The 26,152-nt window shown below is 34.9% G+C and overlaps 1 long non-coding RNA gene across 3 annotated transcripts in view; it reads left to right on the forward strand.

Moving 5' to 3' along the window:
* LOC137848324 (uncharacterized) overlaps window positions 1-26,152 on the forward strand; it is a 74,182-nt gene that overhangs the window by 15,749 nt on the left and 32,281 nt on the right. Inside the window, exon 3 of one of the 3 annotated variants that reach the window (XR_011091287.1) lies at window positions 25,915-26,003. The exons of the other annotated variants lie outside the window; for them this stretch is intronic. This is a non-coding gene — a long non-coding RNA (uncharacterized lncRNA). The remainder of the gene's footprint in view (window positions 1-25,914; window positions 26,004-26,152) is intronic. 3 annotated transcript variants of the gene reach the window in all.

Genomic DNA, 26,152 nt, shown 5'->3' on the forward strand with positions numbered 1-26,152 from the left:
GAAATAATGGCACTCAGTAGTGGTACTGACTATACTGTTTCTCCAAAGCTTATGAAAAAAATAGACTTATGGTAAAATCTTGTTGAATATTGAATTTTAGTAATACTGCACAATATTTGCAAATGGGTTATTTAACTTAAGAAAAATTGCATGTGATATATATATATATATAAAATCTTACTGGTTGTAGAAGAAAAAATAATTATGCAAACACAAATCCTGTCATGTGTTCTTCAACACAGATGTACAACAGAGGTGTTCAAAAAGACCAAAGCAATGGTCTTTTTGATTCTGTGATGTAATTAAACGAAATTCTGGTTTCTTGGATTATTTGTTTTCATTTCTGGAAGAAAAAACAACAACAACAACAAACAAACAAACAAAAAAATATCAAAACAACAACAACAAAAAAGAAACTAATAAACAACAACAAAACAAGCAAGCAAACAAACAAACAAAAACCAGGAAAGTAGATAATTACAATGAACCAGAAAAGAAAAGACTTACGAGAATTCTACATCTGTGTATTGAGGCATGACTCCTTTGAAGGTCCAATTAGTGTTTTCAGATAATCATTAATCCATAAGTAGCTTTGGCTGCAAACAAATATATCTCATACTGTTCTAAATACTTTACCTGTACTATCAAAGTAATAATTATTTTGCTAGTCATAAAACATTGAAGAATAACAAAGATCTATGAAGATTACTGCCATTTTAGGATAATGCAGGGCAAAATGTGCATAGTGTAGGCACTGAATGTAGTATGATGGCTAAGAGAGAGCCACTTACTATGAAGATTTCCAATTTGAAGATATAACAAGATCTTACCAGTGAAGAATATAGTCTTGAGAACGTGGCTGTAAAAAGTTGTAATTATAAAGAAACAGCAGGGCAGAAAACCATGTAATTGACCATAAAGAAGGTAAGAAAGAAGAGAGAAAGAAAAAAAAAAGTAAACAAGGAGCCTATTTTTGGAAGATATGGTCACAAGAGATTGCCCCCGTTTTATTTCAAAGAAGATTAGAAATGATTAATAAGCATAAGGTAGGTGCTATGAAAACAAGTGATGTGGATGGTGAAGAACCTGGAACACAAGTCCTATGAAGAGCGGCTGAGGGAACAAGGGATGTTTAGTCTAGAGAAGAGGAGGCTCAGGGAGACCTTATTGCTTTCTACAACTACCTGAAAGGAAAGTGTGGGGAGCTGGGAGTCAGCCTCTTCTCACAGGTAACTAACTAGTGGTAAGATTAGAGGGAATTACATCAAGCTGTACCAGGGGAGGTTCAGATTAGAAGTTATGAGACATTTAATTTCAGAGAGTAATCAGGCATCGGTACGTGTTGCCCAAGGAACATAGTCCTTGGGGGTGTTCAAGGAAAGGCTGGATGTGGTGCTTAGGGACATGGCTTAGTGGGTGACATTGGTAGTAAGGTGATGGTTGGACCAGATGATCTTGAAAGTCTTTTCCAACCTCAATGATTAAAACTGTACTTTTGATTAAAACAATTCAAATAAAATTGTGGGAAGCAGAACAAGTAAAGTCAGAAGAAAACAGATTCAGGTTACTTTATTTGTTCAAAGGATGAAGCGATCTTAATTAAATAATCTCCTTGATTTGCCTTGAGTAGTAACAGCATTTTCTTCCCCTGGTACTGAAGTATGTTTTACATTTCAGAAGCACTCTGTGTTTTAATCCTATTATAGCCTACCAAAATAAACAAGTGTTTTAACATGATTATTTGAGACGTTCCACTTATTTAAAGCTGTTTTATTTATTTATTTATTTATTTATTTGACTATATCTATCAATAGATTATTAATTTTCTTGATCCATAAGATATGAGCATCTATTTGGCTTTCTGTAATACTTAAAAGTGTTTCTTGATGAGAATTATGCTGGGTTCAGGGAGAAATTTTCTCTGTAATATTTTTTAAAGCCTATTTATATATATGGTATTCTTGAGAGTTACAGCCTTTGGAAGATGGTGGAAGGTGAATATGACATAACATATAATCCTGAATAGATTTTAGTAGAGATGAATAGGGTGTATATATACTTTAATGAATTCCTCTGAAGCAAAGAATAACAGCACTTGAACAATCCAGAGTGATGTCATGCACTGCCTTTATCTGTCCTTAGTTCATACAGTGAACAGAATGTCTAAGGTTTGTTTCAAACAATGATTGTAAAGAGCTGCGTAATATAGAGTTGATTAGTCACATTGGACAAAACACCAGGATTTATTATTATTATTATTATTATTATTATTATTATTATTATTCATAAAACAAAGCCTGGCAAAAAGTGAGGCTGCCTAGTTCAGGATCTTTGAGTATGTTGCCCATGCCACCAGAGATGAACTGCAACTAAGGGAACCTCTATGAAAGCCAAAATATTCCCATTTGCTGGTGTTTAGAGAAGTATAACAGGTATTTTTACTTCTTGAAGTGAGTGTGTGATGATCATAAGTGATCGTCATTGGACAACCTTTTTAACATGACCTACTGCTAATGTAGTTCTGTAGCAAAGCCCTTTTTCTTCCACAGACGAAATGGATGCATGACCAGTTCTGGACATGACCAAGCTCAACCCTGTTACAACCCTGGTTTGTTTCTGCTGTAGCTGTTTTTCTGTCAGCACAGACACGCTTTCTACCAGACAATACTGATCTTGGCATTTGGTGTTGTCTTATCTTTATTTTTTTTTAAGCTTAATCTTGGAGGACTGGGGGACAGGCAGTGGAAGGGAGCAGTCTCCTACTGGCAGGGCTCCACATGGCAAACATCATCATAACCCTGAACCTGGCCCAGCTAGAACAACAGACTACAACTTTCATAACCAGGAAGCTGACTTAGAAAAAAAAAAAAAAAAACAACAACAAAAAACAACAACTATATATATATATATATATATATATTTTTTTTAAAGGGCTTATCTACAAAACTACATTATATATATATATATACACATATATATATATGTATATATATGTATATGTATATGATTTTATCCTAATAATATCACATTTCTGGAAAGCTGTACTTTGAAACTCATTTAGGTGCCACAGCCTCCATTGATTTTCTTAAAACATATGTATCTCTAGTGAACTTTTCCACTCATTAGGACCCATTAGCTAGTTTACGACATGATATCATAATCATTAGAGAGTTACTCATTGCTAATTGAACACTTAAGGCTTTTACTATTTGTAATGGAGTAAATTTGTCTAAGGTATGAGGACTCTATTGATAATTTTCCTTACTGGTTAATTTTATAGTATGTGTTATAAATCAAACTTGTTCTCTGTTAATATACAAATGATGCTGCATATTTGCTTTTGGAAAAAGAGGTCTGTGCAATTGAAAGGAGGATGGGTGTATTAAATTTTTGCTAGGAGGTTTAAGTTGCCTGCTGCTGGTAATTTTCCCAAACTCATTGAAGCTCAAAATCATCAGCTGGCATGTGGTAAAATCTGCTGCTAATTTTGTTTTTCTTTTTTGATTTGAACATAAAGGGGTATATAGCCTGAGACTCTGTGTCTCTTCCCCATTTTATTCTTATAAACCACAGCACATAAACATTGTGATAACACATGTAAAAATGTTCATGTCTGCTGTGAAAGCTGCAGCTAAACATGATCAAATTAAATTCAGCAATGAATGCAGATGAGCTTAAAGGTTGTGTTAGCTCTTGTTAGTAACACTGTATGTTTTCACATGCAAGATGTCAATATAGATGGTCTCTACCAAGTCTTGATACTTTATTAAGATTGCAGTGCCTGCGTGTTTAAAATTGTAGGGTATTATCAGTATATAAAGAGAAGCCTACAAAACGTGACATGATGCCATGAAGTGATCCCATACCAATGCTTGAATCAGCTGAGTTATTGTATTAGAGAAACTAATCCTCACAGCAGTCTTTGAAGCATGTTATACTGATACCTTTATGCTGTTTATGGTAGTTTTCATTTATGTCTACTATTTTAGAACACATTTTGCCAGGCACCTGACCTTCCAGAGTTTAATCCAAGTAGACTGGATTTTCATTTTTCTTTTCTATTGTACCTGGCCACATGGTCACATTTCCTTTCATTGTATTATTGTTATCTTTTATATGACATAAAGTGAAAAACTGCTCTGCCTTTTACAAGGCAGTGTTTTCTTAGGGAAGGGACATGGTTTGCATTCTAAATCGGCTACAGTAATTTACAAGTAAAATTGCCAAAAATGGCTGAGATGTGTATTGTATATCCTTGGTGAATAACACCTATGATCTTCAATATAGAATAGAAATTCAGACATCTATTCTATTAAACTTCTGATTGCTTGAAATTTGTCCTTACATACATACAAATATATATATAAATATATAAAAAAAAATAGTGACTAGAGTATTTGGGTATCTTTAGTGCTACAGTTGTCAGCTCTAGTTAGATATAATAGAGACTGACTGTAACGTGCTTCAGAGAGCTTTAAATAAGGAAGTCAATGCTGTCTTGAAAAATAGAAATTGCAAGTGCCTCTACTGGGATATTCTAGGGGGTATAATTGAACCTCTTCAGGTAATTTTATCATCTGTACCAGTTCCCATTTTGCAGGTCTGCAAGTGTAAAATATCTTAATCTCTATTTTTTATTTTAGTATCTTGAATCTTTGAAGGTCATCACTTCAGAAAAACAGTGAAGAGCAGGAGCAGGATTTTCCAAACTGACTTTAACAGACAGTTTCCCATCCCCTCAAATCGGGCTTGATTTTCAGCCCTTTATCACTGAGGATTTCCTGAAGAATGGTGATTTTTGAACAAGCTTTAGACTTACTCAGGATTATGTTTGCTTTCAACCTTAAGTTATGTTTTTACTTCTAAATTCTGTCTTTTTCAAAGCATCATGTTCTGTTTTGTCCCAGACATCATTTATAAATCTTGCTCTAAGATTGACCGTAATACTTGTCTGACATGATTTCTGGTTTTGAACAGCCTGCTGTTTTCACTCCATTGAATGTTACCATTTTACCACTCTTGCAGTGATGGATTAATTTTATTAAATGCCTAGATGATCTTGAAGACATTACTTCAATTTTTATTATTTTTATATTTTAAGAAACAAATATTTACTTAAACACTATCCTTGAATGATATAATTATACCTCTGCAATATTTCAAAAAAAAAAAGTGAAAGTCCTATATGAGTTAAATTTACTTGAATTGTGGAATGTTTCCAAAGAGTCAAGTTAGTTAGCCCTTAAAACTTACCATGCTAGCATCCTGTATTCTATGTATCCTACAGCCTTTGAGGAATTGCTATATGATGCATGCACATCCCACACTCCTTTGACATCCTGGAAGACAACAGATATGTTTATCCAGACTTTCAGTTACTTTTCAGCTTCACTGATTTTCTTCCCAGGCACTGGACAATTTCTTCTATAAAGTAATAGGCAATACTTCTTACTCTTACATTTGTGCTCCAACTCTCACATCCTGCTTCACATTTTGGTTTCTCTGGTGTTCCTTGTGTAAAAAACTTACATGACACATGAATTATTAATAGCTTTATTTTCCCATTTCACAAACTTTTAGTCAGAAGAAGCATGTGGTTTATTATAGGTATTGACAGGCAAAGCAGATCTTGGGTCAGCTGTGTGGTGATGGCTATTGAGCAGGGACCAGGCTTGCTCTGGAGCTGCCTGCTGAGAATCGCTATTGCTTGGGCAGTGTCCTCTACCAGGTACTGTGCAGAATGGCCACTGGTCTTGAAAATGTGATAAACTGGGTGACAGGGTAAACTACAGCATATGAAAGACTCTGTTGGGACATACATGCAATTGTGGCATACGTGTTTTTTAATCTTTTGATTCAGTAGCCATACACTCCCTTTTAGGGGCTATATTAGAGGGAGAATTTATTAAATTAAAACTAAAACTGTTGCAAATATAGGCAGTGATATTTTTAATCTGACTCACTAATGAAAAATTGATCTACAAGACTCTCACCAGCCATCATATTTTGTATCTATAGGCATATAGGTACACATGTGTGTTCATGTATGGAAATGTACACAAAATGAAAATAATTATAATGGGTTATTTTAGTTAAATACGTTCTGTCATAATCTTTATTCATTTTCAGTTTTATCTTAAACAACAGTAATCATTTGAATCTCTATACTTTTAAAAGATCAATACAGAGGCAGATACCAGGGGTTAATAACAACAAGACAGTTCTCTCTAGAAAATGAAGGTACCAGAATCCATATGTGCTGAATCTGACTTCCTCAAAATGTACAGATATTTAAATTCAATCCCTGCTGAAAGACTGATAAAATTTCTTGTAATTCTCAACAATTCAATATAGGATTACATTTCCATCAAACTCTGGCTTTTTTTTTTTCCTCTTTACAAATAGAAATTTACTGTCAGCAATTATGATTCTTGGCTATAAACATTTGATTTAATTAAAATCTTAAATGCCAAATTAAAAATTTTGAATCTTCATCCAAACATAGACCTAACTTTAGCTGTATGGTTCACAAAATTGGAGCAATGATATAGACTTCGGTATTAAGGAATAAGTGTTAATAACAAATCTATTTTCTAAACAGAGACCAAAGTCTGCTGTAACAATTCACTCATTTCATGTGTATAACTGCACTTACCCAGATTAAGGAGAAATATCTAACTTTGTTAAGTATGAGCTGCAAGAAGTATCAAAGAACAAGGAAGATTAACAAATATTCTCCCTGTATTAAGTGCAGTCTAAGCAGACAAGGTGGTAAAGGACCTGAAGGGGAAGACATACGAGGAGCGATTGATGTCACTAGGCCTTTGCAACCTGCGAAAGAGGAGGCTGAGGGGCACTTCCTCATGAGGGGGAGTGGACGGGCAGGTGCTGATCTATTCTCTTTAGTGACCAATGATAGGACCCGCGGGAATGGTGTCAAGCTGCGGCAGGGGAGGTTTAAGCTAGATATAAGGAACAGGTTCTCCACTGAGAGGGTTGTCACGCACTGGAACAGGCTCCCCAGAGAAGTAATCACAGCACCAAGCCTGTTTGTGTTTAAGAAAAGTTTGGACTATGTTCTTAGTCATATGGTCTGAATTTTTGGGTAGACCTGTGTGGTGCCAGGTGTGGGACTCAATGAACTTTATGGGTCCATTCCAACTCAGGATATTCTATGATTCCCTGATTCTGTGAAGGATGTGCACTTGTGTGTAAAGCATTGTAAAAGGTAAAATGAAATTTAAATTTAAAGTAAATTTGTTGTTGTTGTTATTAAGGTGGAATGGATTTGATACTTCACATTTCCTGAAATAATATTAAAGCAAGAAAGCATTTTACTCTGGCTCAGCCAGTGATCATTGTAGAGGGGTTTATTTTAAAATCCTGGCAACTATCATTGTTATACTTGACTTGTGCACCAACATTGACCAATGGACGTTTTGGCTGAGTGGAAAAAAATAGTTAAGGTTTTGTTCTGTTACATTTTGGTATTTGCAGCTTGCCTGGTGGAATTTTAATGTTCTAGAACTGTGGTATATTTTTACAGTTTATTTAAGGCATATTAGTGTGTGACTTTGAAGGTATTTTTGTTTTGAAATGTGTTATATATTTGAGATTTAAATATTCTCACATGATTAGGTGAAAAATCTGTCAACATTTTCTAGCTCCTAATGAAATGACTGTCATGAAAAGTTACTGTTTAGATCTAGTATTAAACATATCTTCCAAATTAACTGCTTTTTTTTTTCTTTTCCTACTTGTGCTGTAGAAAATGCACCCCTCCTTTACTAGAAATCCCACATCCAAACAAAACCTTTATACTGTACTGTAATCTAATCTGTTCAATGTAGCACATTACTGTCGCATATACTATATTAACCTCTTTAATGCACTCCTTTCTCCTAACAAAGATAGACCATAAGAAATACCCTGGAGGACAGCAGGATTTGATTCTTACACAGGTTGAAAATAGTTTCCAAAATTAAGGCTCCCTTTCAGGTCCCAGAGCAACCAGCCTCCTACCATTTCAGGGGATGGATTTCATGAAACCCATTTTTAATGAAACCCATCCTCTGAAATGGTAGGTGATAATCAGTTTGGTGATGCTGATGGATTTCAAACCACACCTAGATCCAAATGTTGTCCATAAGGGATGGGAAGTCTTGAGCAGGACCAGCATCACGAAGTGACATACCCTCTGAGTGTACCTATGGTATTAGGTGATAATATTGATAATATGATGATAATAATTAGATGATTAGGTGTCTTCCAGTTTAGGTAGGTTTTGGCTCTTTGATCTTGTGTGATCTTGTCATAAAAGACTATGATTTGAACAAGCATGTTTTTTGTTTATAACATTTCTAGCGTGATGCACATGTGATCCTTTGTGTGATTCTTTGCTTCATTTCACTGGAGTGTATTTACATTTAGGTATGTAGGTGTAGGATGGTCCAAAGCTGTGCAAATGCCATATCTTGTTCAAGATCTGAAAGCAGTATTTTTTAAATTTTATTTATTTATTTTAAGCAGTCACTTCATAAATTTATATTTTCTCAGCCTTTCCTTTACAAATTCTATAAGATTTTACATGGAAATGAAAAGTTTTTCTCTACCCCTTAATGTTAAAAAGGTAACATTCAAATCCTGTTGATCTCTATTTGACTGATTTAAATCTTCACTGAAATGATAATTTCCTTTGCTTTGTTTTGTTTTGTTTCTATTTAAAATGTTTTTATTGACCAGTGGTATCCCAAACTGCAAATATTTTCCTTTCTTAACTATGTTAAAAATAAAGAAAAAAAAATGTAGCTACAGTAAGAAAAAAAAAAAAGTTTTATAAAGTAATATAAAATGTTATCACTAACACCATAAAGAATGAAATTTATTCTTATTTAATGTTGTCTTGTAAATTAAATATAAAATAGAACTATACAAAATTCTCACTTCAGTAGTTTGCAAGGTAGCAATTCTTTCAAAGGAATATGGACCTGGAAGTTGGGCATAAATGTACATAAATATCATAAATAGGCTGAAACAAAAAAACATTCATGCTGAATAGTCCCAATGGTATAAGAATAACATAATTTGGTTTGAATCTCACAGCAAATGAGTAATTTTCCAATGGAAATAAACTAAAACCTTTATCTTTTGGGGAAAATGAGTTCAGAGATTATTCTTTTCAACTCAGCACCATCAATAAACACAACACAATAAACACATCAATAAACACAAACACTGCTCTGTGAAGGAGTCTTAATTTTCAGACCTTTTGCATTTTTTTTGTTACTCCTTCTGTGCAAGTTTCTTTTTTACAAACATAAAAATTCCAGTCTTAAAAGTGTTTCCTATCTTGCTTGATAGCACAGTATTTTTAAAAGACTTTGTGGTAGCCTTATCATATCTTTACAACATACATGTTAACTAGGAAAATCACCAATATCTCATCTATCTTTTTTATTATTATTTATTTTTTAATTTAATTATTTTTAATTTATTTAATTTTTATTTAGTTTTTAAGTTTTATTTAATCATCTGATTATCTTATTAGTTTATTTAATTATTTGATCATTATTTCACATTCATTGCCATTTAAAAAACATCTTCTACATTCTTTCTCTATTTGCATAATTGTATCAACATAGTATACTTTGTGTGATAAATTGTTTAGCCTGATAAATCTTTTCTTTATATCTTCAATTCCCTTTAAGCATGTTTGTTATGTCTATGCACTTTCTTTTGTGTACCTTTAAACTTTTATCTTTAATTTCATCAAGGAAATAGTGTTAACAGACAAGAATATGCAAAGTTCTTCTTATTATGATATCATGATATCTCTGGCTTAGGTGAAACTGGGTGAAAAATCCAATGGAGACAATGGCTGATTTGTAGACTGGTGGGATTAATATTAGAAAAAAACTTTTAAAATATTTTAATATCATGCAATATAAAAGCATATAAACTATATATCTTTGCTTATTAAAAAATGTTAGGCATATTTTCTTTGGTTTTGTTTCATATGAAATTAGTAGCATCTCTGATTCAGATTTTTTTTTTCCATGAATTAATTCAGCATATTTTTTTTTATTTTTTAAATAATTTTAAAGAAAATAATATCAATCAATAAATAAACATAATAAATACTATGAAATAATATTTCTGATTTCAAAAAAATGACTATGGAAAGTACAAACATAACTTTAAGAATTGTAGTCGGGAAGTTATCTTTGTAAATTGTATGGCAAAAAAAAGAATCAAAACAACACTGATTTTGTGTATCAAACTCAAAACTTATCTTATGAACCATTTACAAGGTCTTAATTACATGTCAGAATTATTCTATAAATAATAAGTTAACATATAAACAACAATTTTATAAACAATTTTTAAAGAACTAACCTGAAAAGAAGCAAAACTTGGTCTTTGTAAAAAAATAAAATAAAAAAGTCTGGTTTCAGTGGATGAACAACAATAATGTCTTTTTCTATATTTTGCATTAAAATATTAAGCTGAAATGAGAAATTGCCTCTAACTCATATGAGGGGATGGTGCCTCATATGAGGGGATGATGCCTCTAACTCATATGAGGCTTATGAACTTTAAAGATCATTTTAACAAAACTGTGAATTTCAAATTTGCTACTATCTATGTTTATTTTGATTTTGATTGTATTAATTACAGTATTAATATTAATTAAAATATTACAATTATAATTGTTTTAATCTTTTATCAGATAACAAATGCTCTGTTTTGCATCATGCCCTTGAAACTACCCCTATTTAGAACCAACAGAAAAATGTGTTGCCGAGTCTGCAGAAGTCTACTCCTTTCTTTTGAAGCAAAGGAAGAAAAAGAGGAAATATTTCTATAGAAGATGTATTTCTGGAAACTACCTATGCCTGTGATAACATGTGAAAATATTGACACAGTTCAGCTTTATTATACTTTACATTCGATCTGAGTAGCACTCATTTGAAATGGTAAATTACATTGTTACATAAAAAAATGTGAACTCACTCATTATAATTACCTACCTAATATACAGGAAAACGTGTGATAGATGTGTATGATATCTTTTACCTTCTTGCTTTTAAATGACAAAAGAAAAAACAAAATGTTTCAAGTAAATGTTCAGAAACTCAAACAATTTATTTATTTATTTATTTATTTATTTATTTATTTTCTGGAGCTTCAGCATTTAGCCCAATGACATTTTACTACAGATAATACGCAATAATTTATTTATTTATTTATTTATTTTTCCCTTGAGGTATGTTATTCCTCTATGACTAGTAAGTATTAAAAACAGAAATAAAATACATGGAAAGTGGCTCAGTTTCACATGAAATGTCACACAGTTGCTTGTATTATTCCAGCTGGTTTTCAGAAAGAAAGTTCTTTTTTGTTAATGAGACCAACACAACTCATCCCATTATAATATCTCTAACTTAATGAAATGAATATTTGCACATTTCTCCTTCATGTTTTTTCCAAATAGATTGTTTTTGTTGTTTTCTCATGGCCATAAACCTTATTGTGGAGGAGGTGTCATAGCTGTATATTTTAAGAAGCAAAAAATGAATGGGAAGGCCTGTCTCCATCCACCAGGGATGTCTGCTTGATAATGTCCCCAAGGCAAAGAGAAAGTGAAATCCCTTCTCTCACATTTGAGCACAGCTCTCATTAATGTTGCAGTGTTATCTTGTTACTAAAATGTTTTCTGCAATAATTTTTTAGTAGTTTTCATTCATATATCTATAAACATTGGTAAAATAGAATAATTGCTAGTGTTAATGTAGTGAAAACATCAAAAGTAGCTTAAAATTATCAGAATCTTAGCCATTATTCAGTGTTTTTGCAAAGGAAAGGAAAATTCAAGATGATGCTATATTATCTCCCAGGCAATAGGGTAAGCTAGAAGTTATCATAAACTCATGAATTCTTGAAATTCAGTGGCAAGCTCAGTATGTGAAGCCCAAATGATTTGTCTGATCAAAGTATGCATATGAAGAAAACATTTCCACTATGAGACCTCTGATTTCACACATAAGAAAATTTGGTTGATGTATCTTCTCAGCTTCTGCCTGCAGTCCACTAGTTAGTTTTCATTGTCTTACATAAATATAACAGTGCAAGTACCTCAGGGATGCAATCAAAAGTGAAGAAAAGCTACCAAACCACTATTGCACATTGTGGTTGTGCACCTAAAGGAAAGCACATCAGAATCTTCACAGGTGCACTTACACTAGCAGAGGAGAAGGAGAGCATCAACCAAAGTCAGTGTGTTCGGTGTATGATAAGGCTAAGCACACTGAAAAAAATGTTTGAAAAGTTATCTGCTAATAAACAGATTTGTTGCAAATAGATACAAGAATAACATGAAGAATTAATTTCTATGTATCTACAATACAAAGTAAAATATTGTTAATAGGTTGTTTGTTATTTTTTACAAGGTACTGCAACACAGTTATGTTAGGCTATGTTAAATAGTCTATATTAAATAACTATATCATTTGTTATGATAATGAGGTTATGCTATGTTAGAGTGTATGTTAAAGACCTATATAGCAAGCCTCCAAAAACATGTAATATGACCTAAATATGTCAAGAAGCCTGGGCATCATTACTTATAAAGGCATACTTTTTTTTTTTTTTTTATGCGTATTGTTTACATTCCATGAAGAAGTTGATCGAGCAATATGGGTCATTTATATTATGTCAGTTGTCCATAGTCAAAGGTTCAAACTTTGGAATTGGTCACAAAGACAGATAAAAATATAATTCAAATTCAGGAGAACACAGAGGAATTGTATTTCCTCTTTTGAGACTCCCTTGTTGAATCATGTAGAAAATATTTATTATATTTTAAAGGTTCAAATATTATTTTTTATGTAATTTTTGTGTGTGTGTGCTAGTGACTTCATCTATTTAAAGCTGTCTGAACTTCAAACAGATTTAGGAAATATAGTAGATAAAAAGAATTTATGAGAAATGAATTATGTCACCAAAATGGCAAAAGTCTTTCTCCCCAGAAGAGGTCTTTTAATAGAAAGAGTAAAATTTTCCCTGCATATTGACAATCGGGACATTGAAGCAGACATATTTCTCTTAACAAATAATTTAAATGGCAGCTTTAAAATAATAATTTTAAGATTACATGTAAGAATATGTCAGTTATTTCACATTATTATGAAAATAATTTTTAATATCTAATTTAAATGCATGTCATTATTTTTTAGTATTTTGTTATTGGATTTTTCTATCCTGAATACAGTCATCATCAATGTTGATGTACGCTTCTCTTATTCTTTCCACTGACATTCACAGAAAGATATCATGAGCCATGAGGAAAATCAGGCAAGTTGAGTGGAATTCATTACTTGTGATTACAAATACGGAAGTCACACTGAACCAACAGCTTGCTGTCATGGAAGTTATCCCAGGAAGCTGTGGTTAAGTCCCTGCTTTAAATCTGAAATCACCAGACTTCTCCACAATGCTCAGATGTTCTTCCAGGGAGGCTTGTTTGTGCTCAAATCTTGATCCATAGCAAGGTGGGGATGCTGCAGCCTGGGTATGGGAACCATTGCTGAACAATGCCAGGGACTTCGGTGACTGCAGCTCTTCCTGCAGACACAAATATAGGTAGGTGGCATCCTCTACCACAGAAAAGTGGGTGTTTTAACTCTAAATAAAGGGTCGTCAGGGGACAGATTTGAAGATCTCAGTATGTACACTGGCAATAAAGTTGCTGAGAGCCTATGTGTATTTTCACCTCTCATTAATAAGTCTAAAATAAGAAGGTGAATCAAAGAATGAGGTGAGAACAGTGAAAAGACCACCAGATTTAAATGTAAAGTAATAGAATTTACTTTGGAGTGGAATGAATTTCTTTGGAAGTGTGTGGGACAGAGGAAGTCTTGAAATGCATAGCACATAACATGAAGGAAAAAGAGCTGCTGCTCAGTACAGAAAAGGTTATCCAGGGACATTTCATCTGCCAAACACTCCCTAAATTTCTAGCTGTGTTCCCTAGACGTCCAGTCACAGGAAGAGGCTGTATAAGAAGAGTAGCGGTGATATTTGGTTGGGTCTGTGCTGTCTTGATGTGTCCGTGCTGGTAGTTCTCCTGTTTATTTGACATGGTTGACTTATGATGTCTCGGTCATGGCTTGTTTGTTCAGTCAGGCTCTTCATTCTGGCAGATTTGCTTTCAATTGCCATCCACCTCTTCAAAGCTACCTCTAGATCAGCTTTTAGTAAAGCGGGTGGGGAAGGAAGCTGACAGGTAAAATTGCCATGTTATTGAGAAAACAGACATAGGTGTGCTCTGTAAGAGGCAATGCTCCAGATTCCTTTTGTCTGGCAGGTGTAAAATGCAATATTTGTCCTTAGTTATTGCCAGCCTGTTTCAGCTGTTTTCAATTAAAAAAATAAAATAAAATAAATGTGGTTTTGCCTTACAGTACAGTAATCTTCTATACTGCTAAAGTGGCAATTTTTGCCACTAGATTTCATATGACTAGATTTCATATGCATTTCCCCAGCAAATCTACCAGCTGTTATCAAACTATTCATGAGGAAAAATAAGGGAGGAAAATTTTTCATTACACACCTATGACAGGAAGGGAAGAATATTTCTGTCTTCTAGTATCCCTTGAACATCTGTGATGAGTCCAGGGTGCCTTTTTACACCACAGAGCTATTGACGTGTGTGTTGCACTTGAGTTAAGCATAAAAGAATAATACTACAACACTCAGACATTCCCCACAAATCCAAGCACATTAAAGGAGCTTTGTCACCCCCAAGTTATTTGCTGATAGTCTACCTAGTTCTCTGTCTGAACGTCAAAATGTGAGGATACATGAAATTCACATGAAAGGCAAACTGTAAACCTTCTTCTGGCCCACCACATCTAGGTTCTGGGGTTCATTTTGGGGTTGTACTTTTGATTTTCTGCTTTGGGCATTTCAGGTTATTTAATTTACCATTCTGCTGGAGTCCATTTAAATAGCAGTTATCTCTCAGTTTCTGTTCATTCCAAATACTGTTTTTGATTTCTACTTTTTTCCAACTTTTTTTATCCCCTGGGTTACAGGTAAATTCTCTTGTGAATAAAAAGAACATTTCCTAAATGAGAACCTACCTCTCTGAATTATATGGTTGTAATATAAGATGTAAGAAACGGTGACCTTTTATAATGGATTTTCTTCCATTTGCTTCACTGCACCTTCAAGGATAGCATTTTGCTTCTTCCTTCATGTTCTCTCCTCATAGTCTGGCATGTTAAGGTTATGAAACTAGAAGAGCTCTAGTCACATCAAAAGAGGTGGCAAATAGGTACTTTAGGTGAATAAAATCCTCCCCTTCACATACATACATGTATACTATGTGAGCATGGTGTTTGTGTATTATTCCACAAAAGTCGGTGTAATTTACACAGCTTATACAAGTTCTCTCTACCTTGCTTCCACCTCTTCCCTCCCAGCAAAAAGTAATATAAAATGATTCTCATACATTTCTCAACAAATGCACTTTTGATATCTTATCAAATCAGCCTCACAGTTTTCACTTTCAAGCCTGACATGCTATTAAATTGATGTGTAAAGAATTTTAAAAGTCCAGCAAACCGACTGAATTTATACATTTCTTAATGGCATAAGATTATTTATTTATTAATGGTACATCCTTCAGTGTTTAAAATCCAAGTCTTTAAGGTGTGCAGCACATTTTACTTAATCTGTCATAACGACTGATCAGTTCTTCACTATCAGTTGCTATGACTGTTAGAAATGTATACCATGCCCAGGGAAATTCAATATTCATCTACCTGCCTGAGGATATTTTTATTTTGAAACGAGAACTTTAGCATGCCTAGGCAATCTGATCTAGTGGGTGGCTTCCCTGCCCATGGCAAGGGGGTTGGAATTAAATGTTCTTTATGGTCTTTTCCAACCCAAGCCTTGTTGTGATTCTGTGAATGTACATATCATGAAATTTGCAGCTGATCATTACACATGCAATTTAAATATTTCTCAGCTTGTTTCTAAGAGGCACTGTTTGTATGTTCAGAAAACAAACAAACAAACAAAAAAATAACATTTACTGTAAAGAAGGCTAATCTTAAAAAAATCCAATGTTAGTGAATAAATACACAGATTCTTTTATGGGACAAGAATAGAAGTAAAAAAAATAAAATAAAATAACCATCAACTACCTTTTGCTATATTGCTTTTTATTAAATTAATTGTATGGAAGACAGAGACAGCTTTGGACAGTGTTTGAAAGTTTTGAACTTGTGTGCTGTTTGGCGGGAGGTGTGACATTTCAGAAGTGGGTGGCTGTCACCCACCATGGCACTGACTTAACAAGTAAATGTTAATGGCAGGCCTTAAAGAGGGAATCAGAGACATAAAAAACCCTTGCTTGAACTGAACTATACTATTCCTACTATTGTGTAGGTGAACACAACAGAGTCCATCCACAAAAGGAAACTAGCTCTGTCTGCAGAGCTGCATTCAGAAACAAAACGGATATTTGAGAATACTTTTGAAATCCTGGCATAATACAATAATCAAAACTATTAAGGAACCTTATTGTATTTCACTGATGGCTTCCAAATCCCTCTAGGCATTTCCTCATGCAAGTGTGTCATAGCAAACATATCTAGAAGCCACGAAACTTTTCTTGCTTAAACAATTGCAGTAGCCTCAGCAAACTGAAAACTATTCTTTTACCAGCATCACACCAAGAAATGCAGTAAATACAAACCTGTATTTTATATCACTGGAGAGTGCAAGGGGGTTAAATCTTCCTTGGGATCTTTCTGAATATTTACCAGAGTGGTTTTTCACCAGACAATCTTTTACATACAACTAGGATACATTTGCAGATTTGCCCCCAGTTGACAGAAAACACATAACAGTCATAAAAGGTCTGGAAATATGATACATCCTATCTTCTCTGTAATCACAGTGGGAAAATTTGTAATCCATCAGGGATAATCAATATTAACAATGCTGACAACTGTTACAAGCTATTCTTTTCTTCACCTCTGTTTCTTTCCCAGGACGTGGAAAAAATAGTTTGGCTAGTTTCTTGGTTAACTGTTTATTTTTTTGTGTATCTGTGCGTAAATGAGTGGGTATATTAAAAATCACTGAGATAAAGCAAATTTGAGTATATGTATTTTAATTGTTTAATTCATTAGTGTGTGTGTGTTTGTTTGTTTTTAATTTCCACGTGTAAGCCAAAACATAAAGAGACAGTTTGTGTGAAAGTTCTGACCATACCAATGAGATTTTCATCTAGTACAACGTAAACTAGGGAAGAGCAAAGAGCAAGCCCACAAGTCAGAAGATCAGTGGACCAACCCTTCTGTTGGGAAATTGGTTGATTACTCCTTGGTCCTCTTGGGCAAGCCATGGGTTAAACACAAATAGGATAGAATATTATCCAAAATCTCTTAGAGGGTGCTATCAGCATACTTTGGAGTATAATTTCATGAGAAATAGACCCCTGCTATATGCAATTCTCACTCATAACTACGCTGTCTTGCAGGCAATCACAGAGCTTTTCTTCTTCAACCCTACTTTATGCCTTTCATCAGCAACCTCTTCAGCCCTTCTAATTTACCTAGATGAACACTCAACCAAGTATGGTTTCATTTTAGTGGAAAAGAGTGTTACATTCTTCATTATTATATCAGAAACACAATGCAAAATAAACACTCCAGTGTATGCTTTTCTGTTTCTCACCTGAGGAAATGTTCAGAGTCAGTTGATCTAATCAAAACAAACAAGCAAATAAACAAAAACAATTATTGTCTACAAACCTTCCCTGGAGAAGTCTTGTTCTATCGGTTACTCAGGGATTCCTTTAGGCTATTTCCGTACTGCCATATCTAGGTACTCATCCAACAGCTTAGGTTGCTACCTTTAGAGAGGGACAACATTTCAATTCCTCTTTAGGCTCATTAGACCTGAGGATTCTGAGACAACAGATTTATCTGAATGTATTTTGAGAATACCTGTTTTTTTCTTTCTCTCCTTATACTATCTCCTTTTTATTTGACCATATTGTGCATTTTCTTAGACAGGGAAATGCATATCAAGCATGGAGTTTTGTGTGACTGAGTTACGAGAGAGATCAGTGTAGTGGTATACAGAGTTTTCACACTGTTTCAGAAATTCAGCAGAACTCCTCTTTATTTCTCACTCCTCTCTTCTCACAAGATGATTTGCATTTTGACATTTTCGTGGCTTTGTAAAAACAAAAACATTTTGTACTATAGGAAGTATTACCTTTCTGATAGTCTCATAACATTCGTTATATAGCTGTTTTATATGGAGATCACAAATAACATATTAGTAATAAAGCTGTCTGAGCTAGCATCAAGAATCTCTTGTTCCCACTCTTTTTGGACAGTTTGGGGTTTGGGTCTTTGCAATGAGTCATATGGGTTACTTTGAAAGTCATAAGAAGAACCTGGAACAAGATTTGTTTTTTAAAAGAGAGGCAATCTACAGACAGAAGAGCACAGGTATTCAAAGTGGTAGTATGCTAAACACACAGGCTGCCATAGCTTGGTTGACCTGGAATTTTTCCAAAGCATATGGCTTTATTCACTGGCATCATGTGATGCAGTAATCAGCCATAAAGTTTATGAATATATAGATCTCCATGAGCAATTGTGGTAGACACCACTAGGTCTGGAAAGGTAGAAGACAATCATCTGTTGATTTGTAGGTGAAAAATAAAACATCTATTTGAGTAGAAACTATTTGAGTGGAATTAGCAGTCTAACATCAGGTGGTGAAGCGACCAGGTGATAGATGGGGGAAGTTAAAAATCATGGGACAGCTACCAGCTTTTATTTTCCATCCAAAAGTTATATTTGGCTAGCTACATCTCACCACTGATTTTTTTTTTGTAAGATAGGGTAAGTTACAGATCATACTTGTTGAAAAGAGACAATGAAAAGACTGTTGCTCTCAAAGATTGGCTTTACCTTTTTGTTCTCTGGTTGTAGCATCATTAAAAGCACTCAAGTCTCTCTGAATTTAGAGCACAACTTAAATATATCCTTCCATTGAAGAGGAAATCAGAAGAGAAAAAAGCTTGCGAAAAATCCACATCCAGTGAAAGATTTCCCTCCAGGGAAGTCTCAAGCCATCATGTGTTCTATGAGTCTCTCCAGCCAATTAGAAGCATTTGCTCAGATGCCTCTTCCTGCATTTGTCAGGTTTCTATTGTAATATATAAATGTGTTCCTGCTTGACTCTTACAGCTGGTTTCAATCAGGCTCCTATAAAAAGGAAGTTTCAATTAGCACTGATCCAAACATATTCTAGATATATTTTTATGGCTGCTTGACAAACAGCACTCTTTGTTCACAGAGGTGCATGTGACTCCAAAACACAACACAGCCAGAATTGTGAGTCATCACAACAAGAACTCTACTTTGTTTCATAGGTCAGACTGTCAAAACCAGAAGAATTAGTTGGCCAGATTGAATTAGTGGTTGAAACATTAATTTATGCTACATAAATGTTATTTTGGCCCTGTGGGCAAGTACTTAGGTCATAGGCTTTACGAACTATTCACACCAAGAAGGCTTTCCAAATGTAAATCAGCTCCGAAACTCACCTTTGAAAGCTCCGGCAGTTCTGAGCTGTACTATTCCCCTGTCTGCACTGACTCCAACTGCCTTTCTGCATGTGCTTTGTGGGCCACACACCATAGAAGCAGTCAGTGGTCAGAGCAGAGCACCTGCTGGGTCTGATGGAGACCTGGCTGCCCGTGTGCCATGCAGTGGCAGCTGGCACCAGTGTAACTGCATGGTAAGCTGAGGCCCTGGCATCTCAAGCACACACATTGCCCCACCCTGACAAGGCTGATTCTCTTCTGGGAGAGAAGGAGGATTAGATACACTTCTAGACAGATTATTTGGAAGTGAAAAAAAAAAAAAAAAAGAAAAAAAGAAAAGAAAGAAAATAAAAAAACGAAAGAAATGCTTTCTATCTGCAAATTGTGGTACCTGAGGACATATGCCAAGAAAGAATTATGCATAAATGATAATGTTTAAATTTGGTTTTCTGTGTTTGGATGTGTCTCTGCCAAAAATCTGACAGGGTCTTATTGTTTGATCTTTCTCATTGTGAAGCCACTGGCTGCACCCAGCAAATGTCTCATAAATAGTGAAATAAATGGGAACCTTCAGTGCTTTCTGCTGGTGTTGACAGCTGCATTGAACAAGTTTTGCTCTCCTGCAAACCAGGTAGACACAGAGGAACAACACAAGAGGGGTGGCGTCTGCCAACCAGGGGGAAGAGTAGCCTTTTTAAGCAAGTGTAGTTAACTGCAAGCTCTAATTCACATCCATTTGTTTAATTCTGGGCTGTGCCTGCCCTTGCACAAAGGGTTATTTGTTTTACTGTTGTTCATTTTTGTACAGCTCAGCTAGCACATCCACTCCCTTGCACTACTGGCACTGTGTGTCTGAATCATTCTGCACATACATCTTCCCCTGCAGAGTGCCACAACACATGCCTCCTCTTGTTTTTAAATGTAGTACAGCCAGCATCCTTATCGGGTATCTCCAGTGCTGCTGTTCTCAAAGACACAGCAACCCCAGTTCCAGGCAGCAAGTTGCTTTTACTCCTGGAACTGATTTCCAGGCTTGTTGCTTCAGGAATCTTGGATGTTAATCATCTGGTGTAAGTGACGTTTTTCTTTATGCTGAATACTTCAACTGGATCACAAAAGAATGTTTTTATAGCATTAAGTATTCATAAAATCATGGCAAAATGGTTTAGGGGATTTGAAATACATGAAGTCTTGAAAACATAAATATTTTATATTTAAATAGTTTTTCACAAGATTTTTGTTAATTTTCACTACCCTTGTGCTGTTACCATAAATTAAGTTTTCCCTTCCCTTCCCTTCCCTTCCCTTCCCTTCCCTTCCCTTCCCTTCCCTTCCCTTCCCTTCCCTTCCCTTCCCTTCCCTTCCCTTCCCTTCCCTTCCCTTCCCTTCCCTTCCCTTCCCTTCCCTTCCCTTCCCTTCCCTTCCCTTCCCTTCCCTTCCCTTCCCTTCCCTTCCCTTCCCTTCCCTTCCCTTCCCTTCCCTTCCCTTCCCTTCCCTTCCCTTCCCTTCCCTTCCCTTCCCTTCCCTTCCCTTCCCTTCCCTTCCCTTCCCTTCCCTTCCCTTCCCTTCCCTCTGTTTGTATGAGCAATATTCATTCACACTGCTCCCTAAACTCTTCTGTGTTGACTGTTTTTACTGCAGGATTGCAGGTTACCATTATGAAGATTTCAAGTTGGCTATTAAAGCTGCCAGAGCGTAATTTTTCAACATAAATAGCTTTTTCTAGAAAGCAAATAAATGATTGTCTGAAGTGAGGTAGATTTTCAGCAATAATGAATCCATATGTTTCCTATTAAACCTGTCTTCAGAAAAGTAGTGACAGAAAGAAACATCAGCAGTAACAAAATAAATTCTTGTGTGACAGATTTTTTTTTTTCCTTTTTATTTCTTAGATGTATCTCCATTCTCTTAGTGAAAAGAGAACCACAGTATGTAACATTGGGTAGCAATGGTTATGTATTTCCTAAGCAAATGTTTAATCAATAGACCAATAGATGTGGTGGACTACATTCACTACATTTCATTAATTGGGTTAAGGTAGTGGGGATATTTGTGACAATTATTTGGAACACTGTGTAAAAAGATAGCCAGACAAACAAACCTCCATAATCCACTTACACCACACAGATGCCAAAGGGCTGAACAAGCCTATTAACAAGCTATATGCCTGTCTGTTTGGAGGAGCTGTTAAATCATGAATCTCTGCTTGGCACCTGAGGCAGTCAGTTAATAAAGATCTTTTGTAGCTGATTTCTCTTCTATTAAGAATGGACATAAAGCAGAATAATTTAAAATGTGTCAATAACTCAAGGCAAAAGTACTTAATGCAAGAAGCATCATCTTCATACCTTATAGCCAAACATGCACAGTGGTAACTAGTAGGCAGAATGCTACTAAGGGTGGTAGAAATTATTTTTTGGCTATGTAGCAAGTTTTATGGAAAAAAATATCCTACAGTGGTTTGTTTTTGTGGAGTCTGGAAGACAGATTTGAACTTTAAACATGGAAATTAACTTATTTTCCATCAATGGAAAAGCATGCACCACTCCTCTGTTCTGGGAGTGCATGCAGCTGATTGTGCTCTTTGTACAGTAATGCACACACCGGAATGGGAGGTAATAGCAGCGGAGCACAGCAACAGTGTTCAGAGACACACCAAATTATTGCTGCCCTGTTCTGACCACCCCACAGAGACAAGGACCAAGAGCATGCTCCTATGTTCCCCTCCCCAAAATCAGTATTATCATGCCCCAGGTACTTCTTGTGAGCCACAGCACACTCTTCCTTAGTGTCTGGTGCTTGTTTGTCATGTTGCTGCCATGGATCTTGCTTTAATCAGGAAAGACGGAAAGACAGGCAGGCAAAAGTAGGGCTTTAAAAAAAAAAAAAAAAAAAAAAAGCAAGAGGCCTTTGCTAATGTTTATACTTGAATTGTCTAGAGACACCATAGGGGCTTTAATTAAATTCCCTATATTTAGTAATTTCTTGGCAGTTTTGATTGATTTATTATGTGTTACATCTGGTCTTGATTTACTGCATTTCATTTATACTACTGTTTTGTTTTTGTCACTTATGTGCTGCTTATTAGTCACGAGTTCTTGCGGTTTGCAGTTTTTGAGTTACACTGTGCAAAACATTCACACTACAACTTGAAACCAGGTGTTTCGATATGAAAGCAAATCACTCTAAGGTTTACACAAACCAGTAGGATAGCAACCCATAGAATTTGTCAAAATGTGTTTGGTTAGGTTAGAATTTGGTTTCTACAGATGGTGGTATCCGCAATGAATTTTCAGATTAGAATGTCTATAGTTTGTTATATATTTAGTATTATAATTATGTATTTTACCAATTAATTACTATTAAAATTTTTAATGTACTTGCCCTGAATTTTATGCCAATATATTTAACGCAAAGTCCATCCAAAACAAACCAAAAATCCTAACAATCCTAACTCTGTGACCCACTCATTCTGATGCTGTATTTTAGACCTTTGATAAGGGTTTTTAAATAAATTTTAATCCAGAGGGAAAAAAAATAAAAAAAGAAAAGTTATTTGGAAAACCCTAAGTTTAACAGTATGTCTTCTATGATGCAGTTCATCGTGGTGTTGTCAAATATCTGAGATCTTAAGTGTCAGGAACTGTGCAGCTTGAGAAATCAATGTACTTGTTGAGTTTAAAATGCTAGTAGATTATTATAGAGACCACTTAATAGAAAAATAGAAAAATCATTTCAGCCACAGAAGCACTGAACTGCGTATTTTAAACTTTAATAAATTTCAGTATATTCATTGTGTCAAGCACACTCACAAGGTCACTGAGGGCAAAAGGAGGCCCTGCAAATATTTTTTATGTGCTCATCACATCACAGGATTGAGAATGTCCATGATTTCTCTGGAAGGGGATAGATGATAACTAGAAATTCAAAAGAATATTTAAATATTTTAATTATTATGCTTTTTTCTGGTGTCAGTAGTTCATATGGGATAGAAATTTCTCCTTTTACAGCTATGTAAGTAGATTTCTATTTTCTAGAGGACTTTTTTTGTGTTTCAATGACAAATGGAAATGCTTATTTTTTAAAATTTCCTGGATTTTCTGAGCATACACATATTGATTGCATCAACCTAATAATATTGATTACATTGATTATACTGATTTCAGTGGAGTTTCCGTTGGGTTATGTTGGCATCATAATCAGGTCCCTGTTAGTAAAAGAGGACTTTCTATTTGCCTGTTTTCTAAAATTGATAGTTTAATTACCTTCTATATGTTTTGAATTTTTGGATTTTTAGTATTTATATTCTTTAATCAGAGGTTTATTGATTCTCTGTCCCTTAAAACAAATATTTTGAGATATTTCTTTGGTTTAATAGTGCTGTAGTTTTTGAAGATGCAATCTCCAGTGGCAGGTCAGCCTCAAGGCAGTCCTACTCAGTGATTGCTCCTGTCACACTTTACTGGTGTGCACCTCTGCTCCTTGTGCAGCGTAAACATTCATGTGACTGTGAAAGGACAGTTTATATGAACATTTTAAAATGAATATTTTATTTATTTATTTATTTATTCTCTCCAGTACAGCTTGCAGCATAGCTCAGGTGGGAAGCATGCTGTAGCAAGGGGGTAAACTACACCAGTACTGCTAGCTGAAACTACTTTGAGAAATCCATCCTCATTTCTACTAAAGCTATCTAACAAAGAGTTATGGGTGGATAATAACACAGCAAAAGAAAAAGAAAATAAAATCTAGTAAATGTGAAACGTTGTATTGGGTAAATCTTGGGCACATCTATCCAAAGAATAATGTAATTTTGGATTAGTTTTTAAGAAATCAGGAACATCAGGTGAGCCTAAAACATGGTTCATTTTGTACCTATGTGTAGGACCTTGATAGTCAAGAGGAAAAATGGCATAGCAACTAAGTCTCCACTTCTAGAGGACAAGGTGCTAACATTGTTAGAGATAAGGTGGTTAGAGTGACTGATATTCTTGGTTCTGATATGTGAAGAATTTTTGTATTTCCTAGTTTACATGTATGACAAAAGTGAGACAATAGCCAATAAAAAATTGTAAGTCTCTAGATAAAATAGACTTCTTGGATTTCCGTTCTTGGATCTTAACCTACATGTTGTTAAGAGGCAGTGAAGGTCAGGTTGTACGGGGTTTTGGACAATCTGATTTAGTGGACAGTGGCCCTGCTCATGGCAGGGGGATTGAAATTAGATGGTCTTTAAGGTCCCTTCCAATCCAAAACATTTATAATTCTATTATTGTGTCCAAGTAACAGGGAAAAGGGCCCCGTCTTTAAGGACTAATAGAACAAAAAAATAAACTCTATGGTTAAAAAAAACAGAGAGAAGAAAACACTGTAGTAGTGACAACTGGATCTTCAGACCATAGACTTTATTTTTTACAGCCTGAAAATTACCTCTCACTTTTTATTATTTGAAAAGTCAAATTTAAGTCTGCTAGAGAAATTAGAGAAAATGGCATCCATTTTGGAGAACTGGGAAGATATTCATAAGTAGACTTGAGTCTATGAATTCTAATTCATGCATAACCAATGGGAAAAATAACATTTTTCCCATTGCATTGCAATTTATTCTTCTTTCCTGGTAATGGAGTATATATTTATAATCTAATTTAAAAGTGAGAAACTTCTGACACCTTAGATTATCCATAATTCCATTATCAAAGACATCACTAAATAGCAGCTATATCTTAGACTATAAATAATAATATCATTTTAAGATCTCCTTGTTGGTGACTGAATAGTCAATGAAGACAAGCATTGGGAAATATGCTTAACTGAGAGGGAATATGAACAGTTGAGAAGAAAGGGAAGCAAAGGGAAGCAATGAGGCAATGGCCACAAAATGGATCACAGGAAGTTCTGTACCAATATGCAAAAGAACTTCTTCATGGTAAGGGTGACGGAACACTGGAATAGGTTGCCCAAGGAGGTTGTGGAGTCTCCTTCTCTGGAGATAGTCAAGGCCTGTCTGGATGCCTACCTGGGCAGCCTGCTCTAGGGAATGTGCTTTGGCGGGAGGGGTTGGACCTGATAATCTTTTGAGGTCCCTTCCAACCTCTAAAATTCTGTGATTCTGTAATTCTGTGAAATCAGTTAACACTGAAATATCTGGCTTTGATACTTCTTCCAAGATAAGCAGTAATTCAGAAACTGAATACCAGTTCAAAATCCAATTTGTAACTCTGAGAACAAAGAGCATTACTTTGCAATTTTTCTTATTTCCTTCCTTTCAGAGGAAAGCTCTCTGCTTTTGAAGATATGCTGGTCCAGATGCGCAGTCTGTTGACCTATCTGGATGCTTTTTATGAATTAATAGATAAAGGTAAGGGAAAAAAAAAAAAAAAAAACTATATTACAGAAAGTTACAGCTCAGTCTCTGTAAAATAGACCAAAAAGCAGTTGGAATTTTTCAAGCATGTGAAGTTTGCCTAATGTAGATAGTTTTACAACTGTTCTATAAATTACGCTGCA

The sequence above is a fragment of the Anas acuta genome, chromosome Z, assembly GCF_963932015.1.
Source record: "Anas acuta chromosome Z, bAnaAcu1.1, whole genome shotgun sequence".
Lineage (NCBI taxonomy): Eukaryota > Metazoa > Chordata > Aves > Anseriformes > Anatidae > Anas > Anas acuta.